Source organism: Elgaria multicarinata, chromosome 4 (genome assembly GCF_023053635.1).
Source record: "Elgaria multicarinata webbii isolate HBS135686 ecotype San Diego chromosome 4, rElgMul1.1.pri, whole genome shotgun sequence".
NCBI lineage: Eukaryota > Metazoa > Chordata > Lepidosauria > Squamata > Anguidae > Elgaria > Elgaria multicarinata.
The window spans coordinates 108472957-108496298 of NC_086174.1; positions in this window are offsets into that span (position 1 = coordinate 108472957).

The following is a 23342-nucleotide window of genomic DNA, read 5'->3' on the forward strand; positions in this document are numbered from 1 at the left end:
TTAACCACATTCTGAAAGATGGAGTCTCATGAGTTAGGTAACCATGAGGAGGCACATGGAGGCACCTAAAATGGTGGCAGAACTTGCGGTCCTACAATTATCCTAGACTTGCTTTGACATCTTCTTTCTGGCTTGCAAGAAAATTGCCCACTCTATGATAGTTTTCCAGGTCGTATTTTCAGATGTAATACCTGTAGCAGAAAGCATAATGAATGCTTCTTGAAGGGGAAAGCAGTTTTAGGAGGGGCAATTTGGAGGGGGAAATGATGGAGGGGGTGGGTGTTTAACCCTTCACTCATCTGCTTTTTCTTCTTTTTTTGCTGAAAATTGCCTTCTCAAGTTGCTTCTCCTTCACGGGATCATAGATTTTTGATTCCCAGGGTAACATATAGCTCCACTCTTATACTAATGAGGAAAAATGTATCCATACAGGTACAGTTCACAATTGCAATGACACAAAATATATCAATATGACTGCCATTTTGTAGATCATAAATGTATTTGCTCTATGCTTTTAAGTGCTGTAAGTCAAGCAGTTATCAACAAGTGAAGGTCTCCCCACCTAACACATCACTGAATATGTGTGCCAAAAATACTTCATCTGCTGATTGGAATATAGGAAGCTGCCTTAGGCTGACTTTAACCAATAGTCCATTTAGCCAAGATTGTTTTCTGAGAGGCGGCAGCTTTCCCAAGGTCTCAAGCAGGGCCAGTTCCAAGCCCTATGGAAACTTATTCCTCAAGGTGGCAGGAATTGGATCTCAGGCCTTCTTCTGAGATATGGCTCATTCATTATTATTATTTTCATGATTTGCTTTTTCATATCCTCTCACCCCCCACGATTTCCTCATGATTTTTGCTCTTATTCTGTGTGAAAAATTCATTTCAGTTTGAAAAGAATTTAACAAATTTCACAAAATTCTCCCTATTCAGGACAAAAAGAACTTGAGATTTAAAAAAAAATTGAATATGAGAGAAACCAAAACTGACAGATCTGTCTGTCCAGGCCCAGGGCTTTGAGTGCTTAGCTCTTAAAAGTCAGAGTTTGAATCCTTTTATATTCAACCATGTCATCAGTGGTGAATTAGGGTTGCTCCACTTTTTTTCTGACAGGCTCCTTATTTTTAACAACTATATGGTAAGGAGTTTGGCTACTGCGGATGGGTGAGAATATCATTTCAGTTCATTTTTGATAATAGTTTACTGACATTCACAAAGTTCTTCATATTCAAGAGAGAAAGAAGTTGAGTTTTTAAAAATTCAAAAGCAAGAGAAAATGAAACTGACAGATTCAGCTGCTAAAATTGCCATAACCTCTGTCCAATAAAAAAGTGTAGATTGTACAACCCTGTAGATTGAGCTAGAAACCTGAGAAGCACATTTATTAAGGCCTGTTCCCTGCATAAAGATCTGTTATCCGCAAAAGATCATAGGCTCATCCTCCCCTCTATCAGCTAACAATACTCTTCCCTGTGGATCGATAGAAGGACAAAAAAGGCTGTTGCCTTTTGCAAATGGTATTTTTTAATTAAATGATTGCACCTTTCAAAAGACCCATCATCTGTCATCAAAGTACATCTGCAGAAAAATTAGTGATGAGGCTATCAATGCTATCACCACAGCTAGGTTGGTTATAAATTAGCCACGGAGAAGCCATGGAACAGAAAGCAATGCAAGACTTCTGGTCAGCACAAGCAAATGACAGTCAGCATCAGAAAATGTTACCTGTGCAGGTGGGATGATCCTGTAGCAGAAAAATAGTGAGTGCAATATATCAACTGGAAGCCATTAGAAACCTATCACCAGAAGCATTGACAGGCTTATTGGGCCCTTGGAAGAAATCTGTCATCTTAGTCTACATTTTCAGGCTTCTTGACAAACCATAATATTTCCTATCTTTATAACCAGACTTTTCATCTTGAATAGGAATGGCCAGGGAAACAATAGCATATTCCACTAGAGATGGAGATAAAAGGGTATGCAACCTATAGTTATTACTCATCTTCAATTTGAAAGCTGAAGTAATATTGTTAAAGAAATGTTGTTTTCCAACTCTTGAAACAATGCTTCTGGTGAAAAACAGGAGGTGATGACAGCACATGCTCAAATACTTATAAAGAATCCCTTGCACAAATGGACCACCTCTGGTATAGATACTATCAACACCCTTTTAGGATGATTGTATGAAGGGGCTGTGTGTGTGTGTGTGTGTGTGTGTGTGTGTGTGTGTGTATACGCTTGTCTGTGTAGATAGATATAGATATGTATCTCATTATTTATCCTTTTGATTTCTAGAAATGACCATACTACTGTGTGTGTGTGTGTGTGTGTGTGTGTGTGTGTGTGTGTGTGTTTGGGGATTCACAGAGGCAGTCTGTCCAAACTAGGTGGTTGTCTAGGGTGCCAAGTTAAGTGGGGCGCCAAATTTGAGGGGGGAAATACATTAAAAAACAACACACCAAATAAAATAATGAAGATGTCATTATTTCATATTATGTTCCTAATTTACCAAGTATCTCAGCCTAGATCTCCCTTTGGGTTTAAGGGAGGGGTCACTGACCGCATGGTTCACCTATGGCACCAGTGGCTGGCAGCTAGTCTATGGCTGCCCATATGTGTGTGTATTTAAAACTCAAATCTAAGCAACTCAAAAAGAGAATAGAAAACAAAATAATTTCTGAGTGTTGTCTTCAGGATTCTCTGAAGGGTCCCATCTAAAAGTCGCTATCCCTTCGATGGTCTCCCTTCAGCAGTATCTTCAGGATAGCAGTTTCTTTTAAGCCTCAACTGTAGAAGGATGGGATGAGGCAGATGAAAGTATCCAGCCCCTAGCTCCCACAGTTTCTTTCTGCCAACCCCCCTCTAGTTTTTCCTGCTGTGATGAAGAAGGCAAGTTACTTCTGCTGTGGCAAAAATTTTAAAAAGCTGGAATTGAAAAGAAGCCCTAGTTTTCATCTGACAACAAACTTTGAGTTTCTCTACATTAAGGGAAAAACCAACACCTTTACCAGTCTTTTTTCCCCCTTGGGTCTTTCCACATTCACTATGGGCTCCTGTATCTCCATTTATTTATTTATTTTATTTTATTTTATTTATTTATTTATTTAAAAAGCAAGATTACTGGGGGGAAATGTGGGAGATGTCCTGGAAGTTGATGGTGTCATGTAAAGGATCTGCAAACTTCTATGAGTGGCCAATCATAAGCATGCAATAAATTGCTCATGTAGAGAAGCTGTTTGTTTGGTGACAGGCTAAAGCTGTTTTATGGGAGAGTTTAGCACTTGCTTAAATAATGTCCACTGAAATAAATGGGGCATAACAGTCCTTAGCTGTGCTTGAATCATTCCCACAATCTCTATAGTTTATGAAGAATTTTCATATCCTGAATTTTATTATATTGTTAGTTATCGTTTTAACTATTCACAGAGTAACAGCTTGTCAAATGCACAATTATTTACAGCAACAACAACAGCAAAAGCAACAGCAGCATCCCTGATTTTCCACTGGAGTTTTTGCACATTCATTTCACGCCAACAGCAACTCCAAGAAAACAGGGTCTTCATGTCCAGCAGCTCACTTAAAATTAGGAAGAGCCAGGAGAGGAAAAAATGCATGCATTCTTCATTACCAGCGCAAACAACATTCTCTTCTCCAATAACTCAATAGTAGTTGAAAACTGACCACTAGAACTCACTGAGCAGTAGCTTGTACTAATGCTGAGACTGCTAGTACTGTTTCACTACAGAACCGACCATGAACAGTTCCTAAAATAAGCATGGAAGCAAGAGGAAACAGTCATTTTCAGAATGGTGCAGGTCAACAGAGCTCTCCTCTGCTGATCTGCCCATTCCATAAATGCCACACATTTCTGGTTCTTTTTGGGAACCGCTACTTCTTGTTGCATTAACAGTCCATTCCCATTATCTGCTACTGGCGATATGCTTGTTTGGCCTTCAAAATTCTAGCAACAGCCCAACACAGGGTTTGGCAAATGTAAGCCCACTGAAATCAACAGCCTTTTTCAAACTGATCATGTTTTTGAGTGCACTCCCTTCAAACAGGCAGGAAACCAGTTGCTCGCAGAGGTCCAGCAGGGGCTGCCAATCCATTTAATTGTTTAATTTACATAAGACACAGAATGAAAATTCTTTTGTTGAAACTAAAGAACGTTTTGGTGGTGACCGATTTTGAAAATCGAGGCCTTTTATCTTTGTCAGAGCAATTCTCATGTCACATAACTGGAAGAGTTTCACCATCAGTATAGGGACAGAACTTGATGAAAAGATGTAAAATAGGCCTAGGTTTGCTTTCAGCTTCCTCCCCCCATCTTTTTTTTTGGGGGGGGGGCAACTTTTTCTTTTCTGCTGAAGGGAAAAGTCACACATGCCCTTAGGGGGAAACCTCAGATTTCTCTCTGATGTTGTATGGCTGAGTAACAAAATGAATACTGAGGCTTTCATTAAGCTCCATACCTTCCATCTGTGGACGCAATATATTGATGCAGATTTGGTCCTCATGTTTTGCAATGCAGACAAGTTCTTCACACATATACTGTGGCAAGAGACTTCAAAGCCTTCTGTTTTTCATAGAACAAAACAGATTAATGAAGCAAGTTCTGTTTACTGAGTGTCTCTGTGTATCTCTCTTTTTCTCTCCAGAGGAGAAAGTTCATCACCTGGGCATAAATGCACAGAAAATATAAAGGAAGTGTTTACCTCAACACTCGGAGCTGAAGTCTTAAAAAACTGCAGGCTTCAGAGCAACACATGCTATGTTCATGTCCTCACAGCTAACTCTGTGTACGTTATAATCAAATCCACAAGGACTGCCTGTGCATGGTACAATTACTTAAAAGCAAAATGCTTTTATACTGCAAAGAAGAAAAACTTCCCATGAAAACCCAGAAGCCAGCTCCTTCCCCTTATAAAAATTCATGAGGCAAGGAAAGAGCAAAGTATGTGCACCAGGGAAGTGGGAGAAAAAGCAGGGGAAGGAAAGGAGGAAGCTGACAAAAAAAATTTATTGGTGCTGGCATCAAAATTTGACATTTTAAAATTATTTTAACCTGCAGATGTTTAAAAGTGTTATTAACAAAATCCCAAGTTAAGGGATATAAATATACAAAATTAAAATGGTTTAATATTGGAAAGTGCAAATGTTAAAAGCATTGTGATAAAGACATATGTGTCGCAATGTACAAATAAAAACTTGAATGTAGAAAACATAAATGCTAAAATGTTGTAACAATATAAAAACACTCATATGGCAATATATAAAAAAATTAAAATCAGAGTATAGAAAACTACAAATGGGCCAAACATAGGGTGACCATATTTGGGAAACCAAAAAAGAGGACACCTAGTGTGTGTGTGTGGGGAAGCAGCTTTCTGAGTCCTGCAGAAAGTACGTTATTCCCCCGCCACCTTAAAGAACCTGATTGGAGTGGAGGAGGGGAAAGGATTTCATTCTGTACCACCACCATCCACTCCAATTGGGGCCTTTTCTATAATGTCCACGAATGACCCACTTTCCCCTTTAAGACCTCAATTGGAGCTCAGGGTGGGGGAATGATGTGCCTCAAGAAAGCATGTCATTCCCTCCTGCCATGCTAATGGCAGCCTTAAAGGGGAAGGTGTGTCATTCCAGGACATTATTGAAAATTATAGAAAATCCCCCCTGACACCATGGAAAGAACAAAAACCAGGACAAATCCGGGGAAATCCTGACAGTTGGTCACCCTAGCCAAACATATTTCAACTTCTGTCTTTGTCAGGGGCCTACAGGAAGCTACAGAGTACAAAATCAAAGTCTGCACTGCCAGAATCTCAACCAGATAGTGATTTAAACAGATAGCCAATACTCACCACTATGGTCTAATCTTTCACTGGAGGACTAGATGAATGCATCCATGGCCTCAGCTAGATGAGGGGGGACAGAGGGAGGCGATCTCATGATTTTATGATTGCAAGATCATCACCCTCATTTACCACGCAGTACACGACATCACATCCACCATTTTGTTTTTTGTTTTTTAAAGAAGAAGGCATGCACGAGCGCTCATGCACAAAATGTGAATATTTTTTTGAAATAACTACATTTCCCCCCACCCCACCCCCGAATCCAAGATCTCTCTATCCATTTACTTCTAATTGTGTATCAGATTTCCCCTCCCAAAAAAGTTCAGGATCTTAAGTCTTTCTCACTGTGAGTCCACAAAATGTTTGACAATTGGAGCTTGCAATCTTTTATTTCTGATATGATATTGTATTTCTGATGTGATCTTTTATTTCTGATGTGATCTGTGAGGAAACGGGCCAGTCCCCGTTTACTAACGGGGACTGGCCAGCGAGATCACATCACACCAGTCCTTTTACAACTTCTTTGGCTGCCAGTCCAGGTCCAGGCCCGATTCAAAGTGCTGGTACTAACATACAAAGCCCTAAACGGCTTGGGGCCAGGTTATTTGAAAGAACACCTCCTCCCATATGTACCTGCCTGGACATTAAGATCATCCACAGGGGCCCTTCTCCGTGAGCCCCTGCCAAAGGAAGTGAGGCAGGTGGCTACTAGGAGGAGGGTTTTCTCCGCTGTGGAACGAGCTCCCCAGAGAGGTCCGCCTGGCACCTACACTGTATTCTTTTCATCGCCAGCTGAAGACCTTTCTATTTTCTCAGTATTTTAACATCTAAATTTAAACTTTGCTGTTTTAATTCTGTATTTTAATCCTATATCAATTTCTGCTGTGTGGTTTTATTCTGGTTGTGCTTTTTATATTGTATTTTGTATTTGGGTTTTTATCTTGTTGGATGTTTTATTATGTTCCTAATGGTTTTAATTGTTGTTAACCACCCAGAGAGCTTCAGCTATTGGGCAGTATAAAAATATAATAAATAAACAAATAATTCACATCTTCCAACAATTGTCTGAATGTGCACACTGAACTTCCAGAGGAAGAGAGTACTTTCAAGGCCAGAACAAAGTGGTGAGCTTTAAGTGTTCTCTTTGGCAGTGAGAGGAGAAGTGAGCTCCCTGAAGCTGCTACTTCTCTGGCCAATGAATGGGGCCAGGTTGGTCCCTTGGCTTGATGTTATTGCTGGGAAGCAAAGCATTCAGCCTCCCAATGGCCCTAGGTCCCCTTGCTGATTGCAGAAGCCACAGTGTGCTGTGATGATAGATAGATAGAGAGATAGATAGAGAGATAGAGAGATAGAGAGATAGAGAGATAGATAAAGAGATACCAACAGGGTTCCATTTCTCATTGATAGAGATAGAATAGGCTATGGTAACCCACCAGTCCCTATCATCTAACTTGTCCTTTCCATAAGCTCCATGACTTGCTCCATTCTGCAAGTGGTAGTTTCAGCTACTTTCCAGTTGCACTAGCAGTGTGAGCTTTCCATTGCTTTGGCAGTCATTCCTATCAGCACTGTGGCAGCATTGGATACTGCTCATGCAAAATGTTTTTGGATAGCCCCATATCAGTCTACCAAAATCCAAACTTTATCCCAGTCCCACAGAGGAAATCATTACAAAGTCACACACAGGATGAGTAATTTTCTGATAAGTTGTGAGGTGCTGTATTATCGAAATGTCGACTTTCATAAATGAAAGTAAGCTGTTTTCTCCCGAGAGAGAGAGAGAGAGAGAGATGTCACGGTCTTAAAATAGGGCAGGGTGAGTGTTTGAGCCTCGTGGAATTAAAGCCCCTTGGAAGCTTCTGAGGTCTTTGCTGAAAAAGCAGTCTGTGTAGCAAAAGGCCATCTGGCATTGTCCTTGGGGGAACAGATTTGTATTACTTTGTACTGAAAGTGCATTTAATGAGTTTGAATGGCAACTATAAAAACTAGTGATCAAATGAGTACTAAAATCTACTGACTACAGAATAATTCAATTTTGGGAGCCTTGAAAAGAAGACAGGACACATGGGAATATGAAAAGTAAAAAGGGTGACTGGATAGCCATCATTTTCATTGTGAATCCTTTTAATCTCTAATACAAAAGTAAAATTCACTCATTATGACTCAACTTCTTCTTGCTCGTTGATTTATCGGAAGCCAGTGTACACTTTGCTACAGAGATGCTTGGGGCATATGCATTATTCTGATATGGCCTTACCTGGGGAGGTGCCTTCTTGTAAGATTGGATGAAGGTCACATCACACATAACATTTTTACTATGTGTAAATAACACCATTGTAGAAAATAACTGTTTTAAACAAGTATACGGTTACATGAGTATCCCTATTTTACATTGATTATTTGTTTGGAAATTACTCTTTGTGCTGGCCAAGTGTAGGGATGTCAGAGAAATCTAAAACGGGACCAAATGAGTTTGGATTTTTATGAATCCAGTCCATGGATTCTGCAGTGCAATGGCTTTTCCCCTGTTGGATGGAGTCAGCGGATTTGTGGACTGTTTTAGTAACCTTAGTTTTTTTGCACAAATTTCATCACTAAAACTGCAAAAAAAAAAAAAAAAAAAAAAAAAAAAACCACCATGGACCAAACATATGCATTTCCCCCAAAGGCCAAAGTATGGAAATGCAAATTCTGGAGGAATTTGCACACTTTGGGAGAATTTGTGCATGTGCAAATTTGAGCAGGGGAGGGGCTGCTTCTGTCAATGGGTGGCCAACAGAAAAAAAGGTGCCTGACAATCCACAAAACACAGCTGGAATGGATTTTACACAGTCCATACATCCCTTGCCATGTGTTCTGTTTCATGAAGGACTGTCCTCTATTTTGAAGGGCTGTCAGAGCACATTCCGCTATTTGAAGGTATCCTCTATTCCAGGGGCTATCCACTCCAAGTCAAGGTTAAAGATAAAGAAATATAAGAAGGGAGAGCTTGGCTTTGAAATTGTCCATCCACTGTTAGCAGCTAGACAGAGGGCACATAGTTCACCTGGTCACAGTCTTCTTCACTAAATGAAATGAAATATATAGTTACTGGGAGGAATTCATTCCCACCACCACCACCACCAGCAGCTACTGTGAAGATTGCAGCTATGCTCCGAGGAAACAGAGAATTCTGGGGAGTGGGGGCAGGTAGTTGACATCACCATCCTTGCTAATCAAAATAGGCTGGCTCTTCATCCCTCCACTATGCGGCAGAGTCTTGCTATTTACTCTTTTACTCTGTACAGCACCATGTACATTGATGGTGCTATATAAATAAATAATAATAATAATAATAATAATAATAATAATAATAATAATAATAGGAATTTCTGTCTATGGTGGAAGCCCATATCAGATCCAAGTAAGTTCTTCTGTAATTCTAGAGGTCTTCAGGGACACAGTAAAAACTTGTTGTACATGAACAAACAAGGAGCTATCCACACGGCACTATACCCCTAACATGGCACTATGACATAATTCCACTGCCCACACTGGTGTGGTGGTGTCATTTCATTTCAGCAGTACAGGCTATGCTGTGCCACCTACAAGTCCAACAGCAATACTGCCGAAGGCTCAAAAGCTGCTGAGACTTGATCTGGTAAGTTGCGGTTGAACCAGTGCAGTGTATGGGATGATGTATGAGGCTTGGGCCAGGGAGAGCCGGATTCCAATCCTTGCTCAGCTATGAAGCTCACTTAGGCTAAAAGGCAATAACGTCCCTCACATGGTCAACGACAACACTACACCACCATGTCTCCAGGAGATTATCTCACTTCAGTAAGGGAGATCTATTACCCAGATTAGTTCTTCAATTGGTTGTGGGCAGCTGGGGTTTGGGAGTGAAGAAATACTACTAAGAAAACTGACTGGGGAGCTTTCCTCATGCTGGGAGGCAACACAATTCGCTTGACATCCAGGAAAGGGTGACTCTGAGTGACTTGGAAAGGATGAAAGGAATTGTTTACTAAGGAGAGAGGGACTTTCTTTTGATCTGCCTGGAAAGTACTTGTGTGCCAGTTTTGCTACCAACCTAGTTGATCTCCAGCACTGTAGTCATTCTCTCATTGTTAGGAGCCTGGATTTGAAATCCTTTTACTAAGCTCTCCAGGATGTCAAGGTCCCAAAAACGGAGGTCATTGTACATGCATTTAAAACATTTCCTCTGCTTGAAGTGAGTCAAACAACAGGCCAAAGCAGGATGGAAGAAAGAATATATTAAAAGCAACATTAAAAAGACTCAGTTCTCTTGAAAACACCAAACTCTTAGAAGCTAAATCCGATTTAAACTGATCTAAAGGGGGAGGGGGGATGCAGTAATTCTGCCATGTTACAAAAGGCATCAAAAAGAAATGCTGGAACTGTTACAGGAATGCTCCTATTGATAAAAAACCTATTCTGGGCCACACAGGACTTTAAGATATAATTATTTTTCAACTACAAGGAGATGTCTTTAAGTCACAAATAATAATGTGAGGAATCAGTTTGGTGTGTGGGTGGGTGAAACCTGACTAGCTTCGGCTTCCCAGACTTTAGTCCATTTTCCGTTTGTTTGGTTTTTTGCAGATTTTCCATATTTGGTTTTATTTAGGGATGTGCTCCGCTTCTAATCAGACCGGTGAATTAGAAGCAGATTGGGGGGCCAGCAGAGCTTTGCAAAGAGGATCGAGGTGAAGGCGGATCCTTCGCCTCGATCCGGAGCTCCGCCGGAAAGGTAAGTGGGGTTTACCGGGCCCTGCTGCTGTCGCTGTCGCCCATGTGGCGACGGCGGCAGGGTCCGGTAACCCCCCCGCCCTCCTCTCCCTTACCTGCCTCCGTCCACGGTCCGTCGGCATCTTCAATTGAGCCCGCGGGCCCAGACTTCCTGGTTGAACCGCGGGCTCAATTGAAGAAGCCGACGGACTGCAGACGGAGGCAGGTAAGGCCCCCCTTCCCCTTGGTCCCTTACCGGGCTCTGCCACCATCGCCGCACGGGTGGCGACGGCGGCAGGGCCCGGTAACCCCCCCTCCTCTCCCGGCCTTACCTGGCGCCACTCCCCTCCACTGCGGAGCTCCGATTCGGAGCCGGAGCTCCACGGCGAAGAGGAGCGGAGTATGGGCGGAGCGGAGTGGGCCGATCCGAAATTATCGGATCGGCCCGCGGGGCAGAGCGGGGAGTCCGTGCACACCCCTAGTTTTATTTGTGCAAATAGGGCTTTCGGCCACAATTTGCATGATTTCCCCAACATTTGGCTACAATTTGTGTAACACAAATTTCAACCACAATTTGCACAAATTATGCAAACTGCAGCTGCAATTTGTGCAAATCTGTATTTGCACAAATAAAAAAAAATTCAAGAAGTTCCTAGTTTTCAGGAAAAATGTGCTACTGAGCCCACAAATGCCAGCCAAATCAGGCACACTGGGTGACTCTGAGAAGCCAAAAACAAAAAGGATTTCCCGGCAACAGACATCCCTACTCACAAAGAACCTGACCTCGTAGATGGACACTATATTATTCAGCCATCAGATTCCACATGTTTTTTAGTTGATCAAGACAATATGCCCCCATAATTTCCCCATCTTCTGCAGTTCCATGTTTGTAGACATGGAGAAGAGTCAACATCATGTAAGCTTCCCTCGCCCCATACAAATGTGACTGGTGATGGCTGGAACTGGGAACATTCAGATCAGCATAATGGTATGTTGGAAGAGGTCATACAGGAAATAGCTGAAAAGGGGGAAAATGCCACTATGTGATGGAGCCTGAGTCCTGTGGTGATTATAGCATGTAGTCCAACCCTCAGAATTTCTGGCAGAGGGGGAAGAGATTGCTGATGGTGGGAGATGACTTGTTCTCACATGACGTGGGGATGCTGCCTAGCAATGGCTTCTAGAGAATCTTCAATGTCTTCTGGGTTGTGAAGAAGCCATAAGTTAGCACACAAGGCAATGATTATAGGCATCAACAATTCCATAAAGAGAAGTTGTCTGGATGGGGGTGATGGAGGGAGAGAGGGAGGGAGAGCGGGAGAGAGAGAGAATGAACATATATCTTGGAAATTGAGAAAGCCTACCAGCTTCCCTCCCTCCTTCATTCTCTCACATCAGACTGGCTCTCTCCAGATGTTTGGTCTACAGCCCCTATCAGCCCCATCCAGCATGGCTTTTGTGACCTTGGGATCTTCTTTCCATGGCGGCTGGGAAAGTGTAAGGTCACAGTGAAGGATCAGAGTGCAGAGTCCCTCTCCCAAATTCAGAGCAGTGTTCACAGCCTTGCAAGAGGGACTCTGAGAAGTTCTCAGAGTGTGTCCCTGGGACACACTCCATCATAAGCCCTTTTCTGATTCACCTAACTTCCATGGTGTGCCTGACTTGGCTTGTATTTGCGAGCCAGGCCGCACAGTTTTCCCCAAATTCCAGAGACTTTTTATGTATTTTTTTTTTAATTGAGGAAATTAATTTTATTTTATTTTTAACTTTTGCACAAATTTTAGCCACAATTTGCATAAATCACACAAATTGTGGCTGCCATTTGCACAAATCATGCATATTGGGGACACAATTTGCACAAATTATGCCTATTGTGGCTACAATCTGCGCAAATGTCTATTTCCACATTTTTTAAAAAATAAATAAATAAGGAAAATCCACCAGCCGGCTGACTCACTTTGGACTGAGTTGGGCCATCTGCCCGAAGATGAGCTGACGTTTGTGGGGGCTGAGCCAATGAAAGCTCCTTGAGCTCCACCACTACCCGAGTGGATTCCTCTGACATCTCTTTTGTGCCCCTGACCAAGCAGACATGCACCATCCATTCCAGCCCTCCCTTCTGTACCCCCACTGCTAATAGAAAAGGAAACAAATTACTACCCACTAAAACAAATGATAAAATCCTCCATTAATTAGAACAGAGGTGGATTTTTGTTACTAGCAAAATTATTTATAAAGAAAGCATTTTCTTTTAATTTACTGTCTTGTATAGCTGATGATCTTTTCTCAACACATTTCCATAAAATAGATCTTCCCCCACATTTCTCTCATCTCAAAATATCAACGGATGTAATTTTTCAACATTTTAGAAAGGTGAAAAAAATAACCTGTTTGAAGAGGGAAATATTTTAAAGTAATATAATTAAAGGTCTGCAAATGTAATTGAAATAGGTGAAACTGGGGGGTGCAGGAGAGAAGCAGCAGCAAAGATAGAGAGCCTGTATTATGCCTACTGGCATATAGAGAGCAGAAATACCATGCACACCTCCCAAATGGGATTGTAGTAATAATTGCAGGATGTACTGAACTGGTGATAAGGTTAATTTGTTCTGTATGACTTCAATGAGAATATGTAACTGGGGATATGTAAATAAGAAGAAAATTGAAACTTGGGTTATTGCTACTATATGCATCTAAGCGCCACTTAGGATTAAATCCAGGGTCACCTCCCCTCAGGTTGGTTCCATTCTAGGACACTGTTGTCTAGGGTATCTAGAAATGTTACCTCTTTATTATGTCCAGAACACACATTTATCTATTCTATGTAAGAGTAGTTAAAGTCACCCATTGTTATAACACTTTCTCCTTTGGTGTCCTCCATGATTTCATTCCCCATCTGAAGATCAAACGAGCCTTTTACACGGATAATAATAAATCTGCAGTATTACATTTCTGGTTTCTCAGTGTTAAATTACTTTTGGGGCCTGATATTGCCACTTACAACTATTGTGTGGAGGAGTCTGGCCCTTTCAAGGTTTCTGTTTGTTTTACTCTATGCCCTCTTTAATGTACAGAGTGACACCAACCTCAGTACACCCTTTTCTGGCCTTCCTACAGAGCAAGGGTGGGCAACATGCAGCCCGTAGGTCTCTTGTGGGCCCTGCCTGCTACCCTACTGCTGCTAAATTGGCCTCTGACATCTCAGCAATGGCTAAAATTAGGGTGACCATATGGAAAAGAGGACAGGGCTCCTGTATCTTTAACAGTTGTATAGAAAAGGGAATTCAGCAGGTGCCATTTGTATGCATGCAGCATCTGGTGAAACTCCCTCTTCATCACAAGAGCTGTAGGAGCCCTGTTCTCTTTACCAGATACAAAAGAGGGCAGGGCTCCTGCAGCTTTAACTGTTGTGTTGAAGAGGGTATTTCACCAGGTGCTGCATGCATACAAATGACACCTGCTGAAATTCCCTTTTCTATTCAACTGTTAAAGATACAAGAGTCCAGTCCTCCTTTCCATATGGTCACCCTAGAGGCTAAACTGTGCCTCCACTGAGCTTGAACTGAAAGCTAAGCCTAAATATTTGGTTTATAAGCTGACTATTCCACTAGCTAGGTCTGCACTGTTGTCAGTGTAGAAGTACACGTTATTATTTTATCCCCTTTCCAAAGCTGAGACTTACTGCAGCCAGTCAAGGCTTCACTTCAGGAGCAGAGTTGCAAAAACTGTACATTCCTACAAGATTACCCTCCCACCACAACCAGGATTCAGTTGCTGGCAGCCAATGTACTTGCTGTGCCTGGAGAAGGTGGTGGAACAATTGGGCAGCCACAAATGGCAACAATGGGGGTGAGGGGAAGAGGGTGAGCATCATTTCCACCTTCTGGGATTTGGGAATTCTTGCTTGGATTCCTTACACATTTGGAAACCAGTGGGAAAGGCCAGCTAGCATTCCAATTCTTACAGCATGTGCTTCAATGATAACTCTGTGCCAAATATGATGCCCTTTAAGTATTGGTTATAAGTGGTTTCGGAGCTTACTCTGCCACCCCCTGACTTATCAATAATTGCTTCCTGAATCCGTGGAATTTCCTGTACTGTCACATCCAATTATCAGCACAGATGGACTTCATTAACTTGTGTGGCCTTGACAATATCACATCCTGGGGGGGGGCTTGGTTGCACATATGCACTGTGCCACAGGTAAAACAGCATGCCCGACTCTGTAACATCGCTGTGATTTCAGCTTCTAGCAAACACGTGCATGCTTATAATTGTTGCCTTTATTACCAGGGCAGGAGTTGTCACAGACTTCTGGGCTTTATTCATAGGGAGAAAGAAATGGCTTGTGAAATATCATCTGCCTCAGGCACCAGAGATCAAAATACCAAGCAAAATGAGAAAGCGGAGCGTGCTGTCTCATTTTTGTAACCTCCAGTACAAACTGCGTCGAAAACAAAATTGAATCTGATTGAGCAGGGGATAATAAAATCTGGGATTTAAGTCAGATGTGTGGGGGGTTAGGTGAATTTATGCCCCCTTTCTGATAACTGCTTTATCAGAGGCATTATTCCCAATTAAAATAAAGTGTGCTTCAATAATGGCTTGAGCCGCTTGTTAATGTCAGCCACAGTTTGAGCACTACAAATGTAGCAAGCGCTGAATTGCATACAATGCAAGAACTCAGGCCAAGAACTCAATTGTCATTGTTTGTGTCAAAGAATAAAAATTACACATCCGTAAGAGGTTAGAGTTCAATAGGGTTCTTTGACAGCACAATCCTATGCATGTTTTCTTAGAAGTAAGTCCCACAGTATCAGTGGGATTTATTCCCTAGTAACCGTGTTTAGGATTGGAATTTTGGATTTGTCTCCAAGCACATAGAGATGTTGGCCTTAGAATCAGCATAATGGAGACTCTCTATGCCAGATGTAAAGACTGTTTGAGAACAAGTAAACGTGGGGGGGGGGGGAAGTGATTTAAGAAAGCAAAACATGGTACCCGTTCCTCCAAGGCAAACTGCACTTGAACAGGTTGCGCCAGCTAAATGCCTCAAGCTGCTTGAGATGGGCAATGCACTTGATGAAATGGCCTATTTGAAAAGAATTAGCGAATTAAAAAAAGGTATAGGGGTTGTTTAGGTTGTTGTTGGTACACTTTTCATTTTGATATGCCTATTGGCTATGAACAGAGTGTCGAAAGCACACAAAAATGAAAATATCTAGAATGCGTTCAAAACTGTAGTCACTGCCATTAATTAATCCCTCATAATTATCCAGTAGTAAGTGGGAAGCAACTCATGAACATGCACAGACAGTGCCCTTCTCATTGATATTCCCTAATTTGGTCTCCTTCACACCCCTTCCTATCAGTAACAAATGAATGCGAAATAAGGTCCCTTAACAAATGGAACTCCTTTTGACTATCCCCTAATAATATTACCAGGAGGTGCCATGAGTGCCCATGAGGAAATAGAGGAAGCTCAGTTCTCTTAGCTAGTTGGCTGCGCTACCAGGCAAGTAACAAAGCCTTGAGTTTTATCAAGCTCCTGGTGGACCGCCATACAAGACAGGTAGGCTGTGCTTGGCTTAAGAGATCGTAAGTTGGGAAGAAGGGCCATAGCTCATTGGTAGAGCAGATACTTGACATGCAGAAGGTCCCAGGTTCAATCCCTGGTATCAACAGGAAGGCCCGGAACAACTCCTGCCTGGAACCCTGGAGAGCTGCTGCCAGTCAGTGTTGACAATACTGGGCTAGATGGACAAATGGTTTGATTCAGTGTAAGGCAGCTTCCTATGTTTCTAAAGGCTGCAAATCTGTGATAGAAGCTAGGGTTAAAAGAGTTGATTGGTCTGAGTGGCTAGGACAGCATAATGGATCCTGGCAGGCGACTACATCATCATAAAATCTTCTATAGTTTTGTTGGCAGTCATTTTTCAAAACTGCATTGTACTTTACTTGCTGTGCAAACTAACCTCTCTAAGGCTGCCAACTCATTAAACCTACTTACCTGGGAGTGAGACTCATTGAACTCAATGGGACTTACTTCTAAGTAGACAAGGATGGGATTGCAGTGTGAGTGCCACAAGGAGTTACAAGGGAAAGCTCTGGCAGAAACAGGGAAGCCCTGTGTTCAAGGGCTCCAGATGAGTTAAGGTAATATTAGACTTTAAGCAGTGAAAAGGTTTACAAAAACAAACATCATAGCATGCACAAAACAACAGAGTTTGGATGCTTGGTCACACAGAGTGCACAAGCACAGAAAAATATTAATCAACTCATAATCAACCTTGATATGAATTACAATAAAATATATTGGATCAAAGTCCAGGATTACTGGCATTCAGGAATTACAAACTGAATGGATTCAACCTAAAAACCAACCAATTTCAAGTTTTGGCAGCATCCCTGGTTCAATGGATATCAGCCTACATCCAGAAGACTGTCTTTTCAAAAATTAACATTTTCCAGTTAAGATTATGATAGCTGTCTGTGCAAAGGTCAATGGCAAATTAACTAACAAAAATTAGCTCTTTTTAGCTAACACTTTCGCACTGCAACGTTAGGGATGCATTTATTTATTTATTTTAATTCAGAGGCAGAAATCAAATCATTCTAAAGGGTTCTATCCAGCCTGTTAGGGGGAAAAAATATTTAACAAGGATGTTTTTGACCTTGATAATCTTTTAAATTGTGTCTTTGACACACAGTGTCAGCATGATTTTCACAGCCAGTGTTCAATCATATCCAGAAAGCTGGTTGCAACTTTTAGCAGAGAAGTCTCATAAAAGATTATTACAGGATCACTAGTGGTACAATTTCCTTCAATTAGTGGGAAAAAGAGAATGTTTGTTTGGGTTTGTTTGTTTTTAGCAGAAAATGCTGAAGAAGGCATGCTGGAATACCCTGGGCAGTTTGGAGCATACAACAAAGCATCAGCACTAAATACTGAAGAGTGCATTGTGACACAACAATATATTTTTGTTCAACGGAAAAACGCTGCTTTGACCAAAAACATTCTTTGACCAAAATATGTTCATAGTTATCTGATGATCCAGATTCCATTTTCAGCACTACTCTGCCCCTAATCTGGGTAAGAATGTGTAGCCCGATCCTACGCAGGTTTACTCTGAAGTAAGTTCCACTAAGTTTAATGGGAATAACAATGCCATTTTATGCACTTTTACATTGAGTTTAATGGGATCTACTCCTAGGTTAGTGTGTATAGGATTGTAGCCATTCTCCCAAGTAAGTGGACAGCAGCCAAAAGATTTTTTTTAATGAGGGTCACTTGAAGCTACAGTTCTCCCAGTGAGATATGAACATGCAGCACATGGCATTGTTGTCATGGAAGGGGTCTTTATCCCATTTGCGATTTCCAACACTGGGAACATTCATTCATCTCTGAATGCCACAAATACCATATATGCCCCATTCAGAAGGCACCTTAAACCACGGTTTTAGCCATGGTGGTTAAGCCAGAAAGCTGGACTCGTGTCCTGCTTGTGGGTCCCTGGTCAACAGCTGGTTGGCCACTGTGTGAACAGAGTGCTGGACTCAATGGATCCTTGGTCTGATCCAGCATGGCCCTTCTTACGTTCGTATCATGGGAGCCATTGTTTTAAACAAAGATGAGGGCTCTGTAATTTCCTAGATCTATGGTTGTAAACTACGGTGGCGGTAAGGGGCCACATTTTACTGTGTTTTTCTATAAATTTAATGTTGCATAAATGGCGGCCATAAAGGGGCCATCTACACAACATTACAGAGTGGCTTGGCAAGGGAACAGGAGGCCACCAGACACTCGTGGACTATGCCACACCTATCCAGTTGGGTAAGTGCGGCAGCTTGGTGAGTGAGGTCTGGTAGGCTGAGAGTCCACCGAACTCCACTCCCTTCTTGGACTCTCACAACATCACTATTTAACACTAAACAATCAGTACTTGGTCCAGTGTGGCATAGTGGTTAGAGTGTTGGACTGGGACATAGGAGGTCTGAGTTCTAGTCCCCACTCAGCCATGAGTGACTTTGGGCCAGTGACTGACACTCAACCTAACCTACCTCATAGGGTTGTTTTGAGAATAAAATGGAGAGGACGAGTTCAATTATGCAAGTCACCTTGTGTTCCTTGCAGGAAAAAGGCAGGATATAATAAATAAGCAAACAAATAAATAAAGCACTTACGGGGGGGGGGGGGAACCTATGTGTATAGTACAGCCTTCCCAACCTCCTGCTCTTGGACTTCAACCTCCATCAGCATAGGCAATGACCAACAATGCTGGGTCTTGTCATCTGAAACCTCTCGAGGGCACCAGACTGGGGATCGCTGCAAAAATGCATACTTATTACATAGAGGATTCTCCACTGTATCACTCACATTGAAAACATGATGGTCAGAAGTGAAACCAGCATATACAATGCTGTTGTGCTGGGGCTTGCTTGACTCCCTCCCTCTGCCTTTAAGACCAGACACAAATTGACTTGGTCATATGTATTGGTCTTCTATCTAGGGGTAGATGGATCTGAGAATCTCATAAAGATCCTCAGATTTTCAGGATTAAGCACCACATGGAAAATCCATAGGAATATTTGTACTTTTTCTATGTGGTCAAAGGTTCACATTTTTGTGGGTATTTTTCTAATATGTACATTGTCCCCCAAGTACTTTTCATTGATGTACTGAAGTTTTGTGTGCAGTTTTCACATATATGTATATATTGTGTGCCATTTTCACTAATAGACACAGTTTTTGCACATTATCCCCAGCAAGCTGCATTGCCAAACTTGAAAAAGTGGGATTTTAGAATGTAACTCTGTCTCCATTTATGTATTAATTTGGGAGCTGTGAATTTGCTAAATTTTGCATTAAAACCTCAACATGATGAATTTCTCACCCATCCTTGCTTCTGTTTCAGCCTAACCTATCTCACAGGGCTGTTGTGCAGATACTGTAAAATATAATAACCCCCAAACCCATCCTAAACTTTTTGGAGTAACAATGTGAAGATAGGCAGATAATCCATTCATTATACAAAGGATCTCCATTCATTTTTTAAAAAAACAAAACAATAGAGGGTAGTATTACTGCAGCAGTCAGCAAAATAAGGCAAGTCACTATGACAAATCTTCATTCTTGAAGGAAAGTTTTGAAATGGCCCTGATAAAGTGACGAAGGAGGAGGAGAGGAGGAGGAGGGGGGGAATAAAATATAATAACTTGTGAGAAGTTGCTGACTATGCGGGGGGGGGGGGGGAATGCCAACCAGGTCAATCTGCAGAGGTTTACAAAGGAAAGGAATTATTTACTTTGTGGAGGTTTGGCATAATGACAACTCCAGCAAGGTTTGTCATTCTGTAACCAGAGAGGAAGAAGATGTTCTCACTAAGGAGGGAGAAAAGTACTCTATTAAGAAGGCATCTTGCTTGGCTTTGCAGTCCTCTGTCAAATCACCTCAGGAAACAACTGATTGATCATTGAATGAAATCTCTGCCTTGAACACTGACAGGAGAGAGAGAGGCATGGAGAGAAATATGGAGAAGATCTGAAAGAGAGAGTGAGGGTAGGTTGCAGTAAATTTTAAAAAGCAAAAAATGCAGTCATAGATTGCTTCAGTCACAACAAATAGGATTCGAGAAAAAGGCCCTAACCCAGGATGTCCAGAAGTTACATCTCCATATATTTTTGGACTTCAACTCCCATGCTGGCAGTGGCTATTGGGAGTTGAAGTCCAAAACATATGGAGATCTACCTTCTGCCTACCATGCCCTTATCCCATAGTTCCCAATATGGAGCAGTGGACTGACTTGAATACATAGTGCATGATGATATCTCTCTGTATGTCTTCTCAACATAAGGTCATCACGGGGAGATATGACAAAGGAAGGATTGCTAATGGCCCATTTTCAGAACATTCTAGTGATTCAGAACATTCATAGCTTATGTGTGTCCCCAAAGTAATATCTCGGACTGCAGTGGAATAAAATTAACTGTTTATTAAAAGGATCAGTTTGACAGAGAGATTGGGAAGGTGGGCATATCATCCGATCTAGCCCCACAAAGGGAGATATATTTCATACAGGTTGAAGTGACACAGTCCAGGAGCCTTTCTTCTTATTGTATAATCTAATCTGAGGGAACAGTTGATCTGAAGTCCATTCAGGCAGGGGTGGCGTGGTTTTGTTCCCTGGACCTCTTCTTTCAATGTATCTCCTCTAATTTTTTTGTTCCATCTATTCAGTTCTTTTCTCATTCCCAATGTTTTTTTCAGCTATGCCAGGTGATAATCCCCCCCCCCTTTTGGCCTCGAGCATTGAACGTTTAACAGCAGCATCCACTTTAACGCAAATTAGCTGAAGGTTTTAAGTCTTTATAATGACACACCGTGCGCAGAAATTCCCTGAAGTAAATAAGCATTCGCAACAGCAGCAACAAAAGCAATTTGTTTAACTATGTATATTTAATTTGATGCAGTAAGAGATACTGACTTTTATATAACCACTTGAAGCTTTTATTCAAAGTGCTAACAGAGCTCTGGAAGAATACATCTTGGTTTTGTTTTTTTGGTCATTATTAAAAACAACAAGAGTTTCATGCTATGTACAAAATGGTAGCATCTCAGAGATATGGTGCTCTGTCATAGGTTTTTTATGAACCGTGCTTTGCAAGTTTTGATAGCTCTCCTCCAAGTTAGACCTTAGAAAAGTCCAGTCTAGCAGCCGAGATGTGACAAGTATTGCTTCAAATGAGATATGTGTGCATTGGTATGCGTCTCCCAAGTACTGATTGGATGGTGTCCATCATGAGTAACACTCACCGCCTCAGAGCAATCAGTTCCATTCCCAAAAAGAAATATCAAGAATTTTCTCCTTTTCACCAATGGCTATTTTGGAGTCAGTAAACACAGTAGAGTCAGTTTTAGTACTTATATAGAGAGCATGGGAAGAAAATGTATCAATTTTTGGAGACTCAGTGTCTGGGTTTCTCTGTGCTTCCAAATCCCAAATCTTCAGGAGTGCTCAGATTTAGATTTAGTCTGCTTTGGTGGAGTAATACTTTGATTCAGACACCTCTCAAATCTGTTCAAATTGGCCCAATTCAGTTCAAGATTCAGCCGAATCTGAAGCACACCCCTAGTATTTATGAAGTTGCTAAAAAGTAAAGCCAGCATTGTAAGAAACAATCACCACAAAAGAGAGGGTGTCTTTTGGATCTTGACTATTCAGTTCACCTATTCCTCATTTTCACCTGAAGTTTTTTGTTTGTTTTTAATCAGAAATGCAGGTCTCAAATACGTTGAAATATAAACCAACCGTGACTGAATCAAAGAGATGGCATAGTAGTTACAATCTTGGCATCATGAGAAATTTTATTAAATTATATTATCTAGGGTATCCTACAATAGCAGAATATTTTTTAAAAAATAAATCCAATTTTTACCAGAGAGTGAATCAAATTGTTAGGAGCAAATTACACAAGCCAGGATGTATAAAGTCAATATAAAAGAGATTTTGCACATAATTAACTATAATATATTAATTCCGGGGACAGACGGACTCCTAATATAGTCAGGACACATGTGTTCTTGGGGGAAATGTTTTTTTTATGAATAAAGTAAAAATCAAAAAGTGTGGGGAGGATCTCATAAACGGTTCAGGTATCTACCACTGGGAGATAGCAGCCCCTCTACCTACCTAGGTCACACCTGAGGTCTTTGCTCCCTTTTCCTCTGTCTTTTGCACATCTTCATCCATCTAGCTTTTTCCTTTGGTCACCTCTCCCTTTCAGTGTTCTATTAAAAAAGAGCATAAGATTTTGGTTGTTTTCAAGACATCATGGTAAACCCACCTTCCCCGTCCTGGTTTGTTGGATGACTGTGCTCTCCAGATGTGTTAGATAACAGTTCCCATAATCCCCAAAGGCTATGCTGGCTGGGAATGATGGGACTTAACATGGAACACAACTGGAGGATACTAGGCTGAGGAAGACTGTGTTAAACCATAGTTTAGTGTGATGAGGATGAGCTACAGAGAGCTTTGCACTTGTACCCTCCCCTCCTTGTCCAGAGTCACTACAAGGAGAAGCCTGGAAATCATAGCTCCTGTTTTACATTAACTGTAGGTTGCTGTGTTGTCCAAACCCAGGAAACTGGTTAAACTTAATTATGGTTAGTGGAAACAAACCAACTTTGAATGATGCAATAGTTTATGGTCCTGGCTTGTTTACATTAACCCTCTTTAAGATCAATCACAGTCTAGGGTTCAGTCATGACACTGAACTGTGCTTAGTCTAAAATTGTAGCAAATGTTTCTGATTTCATTATTATTATTATTATTATTATTATTATTATTATTATTATTATTATTTGTATCCCGCCTTTTGCCCAATGCTGGGCCTCAAGGCGGCCGTACAAAGTTTAAAATATACATGGGGGGGGGGGACAAAACCATAAACGTTGAAAATACACAACAAAATTATACGACAATAACATAGATGGAGGGCCAGATTATTCTCCAAAGGCCTGCTGGAACAAAAAAGTTTTAGCCTGCTTCCGAAAGCCCATCAAGGAGGGAGCCAGCCTAGCTTCCCCGAGAAGAGAGTTTCAGAGCGCCGGAGCAGCCACCGAGAAGGCCCTCTCCCATGTTCCCACCAAGCGTGGCTGTGAAGGAGGTGGGACTGAAAGAAGGGCTTCTCCAGAAGATCTCAAAGCACGGGCAGGCTCATAAGGGAGAATACATTCTTTCAAATAACCTGGAC